Source organism: Eublepharis macularius, chromosome 4 (assembly GCF_028583425.1).
Source record: "Eublepharis macularius isolate TG4126 chromosome 4, MPM_Emac_v1.0, whole genome shotgun sequence".
Lineage (NCBI taxonomy): Eukaryota > Metazoa > Chordata > Lepidosauria > Squamata > Eublepharidae > Eublepharis > Eublepharis macularius.
The window spans coordinates 49,177,192-49,178,851 of NC_072793.1; positions in this window are offsets into that span (position 1 = coordinate 49,177,192).

A 1,660-nucleotide genomic window follows, 5' to 3' on the forward strand; every position below is an offset into this window, starting at 1 on the left:
TCGACAAAGATCAAAAGGGGCAGGTTAATAAACACCGCTCGTTTCATTCGCGGGATAAAAGTAGGCCCGCCTTCCTGTCCATTGCTGCTTATTGGCTCTGCAGGACATCTATTGAAAGGCAGATAGGAGTGTAAGGTGGAAGCGGTTGGCGTTTAAGACTGGTGAGGCGCCGCCTGTACTCCAGTCTTCCTCTCTTGATGAACTTCTTGAAGGGACAGCAGAGAGGGAGCCTCCTCAGTTATCCTGAATTTATCTATGATGACGAGCTTTAAAAAAAAAAGGGGGGGGGGGAGGAGAACTACTGTGTGAACGTAAGGTCAATAGCTCAACAAATGGCAGGCGCTTTTAATGTGTGTGGGAAAGCGCGAGAAGGCTGGAAAATGCTGTTGTAAATTAGCCTGCCTGTATTGCTGTGAGTCAGTCAGGAGCGCAAGAGCATTTGAAATGGCCTTTCAGTTTGTTGCGCGTGGACGAACACCGCGAGAACGGCCAAAAAAGGCTTGAAGGAGCACGTGCGAGTTCACATGGCCGGCCCAAACGTACTAGATTTTCTTTAGACAATTGCCAGTTAGGGTGCGTGTCCTGGACTTGACAAATTTGGCTTCGTCGAAAGGTGTAAGAGGGAGTACAGTTGCAATTCTTTGCTTGTTTAACTCATAGTAATTCAGTTGACCTTAGTGGACTTACTCCTGAGTAAGAGACTGACATTGCACTACTTGAATTGGAGAATTTGGAATTGGTGTAATTCATCCATAAGAGGATCTGTCCTTTTATCCCATGCCTGCTAAGCTAGTGAGCCTGCTGGCGTTTCCTTTTATTGTCTTTGTTCCCTTTTTTGTCTAACTGAAAGTTTCTGAAATGGACTGAAAAACCTGACCTAAACCTGTACATTTACCAAGGACTGGTGTCTTGGAAATCATAACACATTCCAAAATGAATGGAGCTTTAATTAGAAAATCTGTTAAGTGTTTTTTTTTTAATTCATTTGTCATGGGCCACACTTTTAAGCTTTTCTCAGATACTACAATTAACAGGAGTTAGCCATGTTAGTCTGTAGTAGCAAAATCAAAAAGAGTCCAGTAGCACCTTTAAGACTAACCAATTTTATTGTAGCATAAGCTTTCGAGAATCAAGTTTTATACTGGCATCTCCTTGCAGACTGTAGTTGCATTAGGAAAGCAAACCTGTTGTTCATACAAGACGTGTTCCTGCCACAAGTTTACTATCTAAACTGATGAAGAGAACTTGATTCTCGAAAGCTTATGCTACAATAAAATTGGTTAGTCTTAAAGGTGCTACTGGACTCTTTTTGATTTTACAATTAACAGGTACCTAAACGTTTTAAGAGAGTTGGCATGAGACAGAGATTGAAACCTAAATAAGCCTGTTCTGAAAGCTGCTGCCAAAAATCTTAGAATGGTTGCTTAAAATGGTCCCCTTTGTGCCTGAATTACATTTAAGATTAGGAAATCTGAAATTATTAAATTCTGTAAATTTGTCAAAATGATGCCTGATTCTACATTCCTAGAAGGATCCATATGTGATAATACTCAGAAATCAAACTCTTGCAGCTACACTTTTGTTCTTTTTGAACTTGATCCTGCATTTCCTCCTATTCATCCCCTTTTACCCTTCACTGTAATTCCTCTTATCTTTGTTT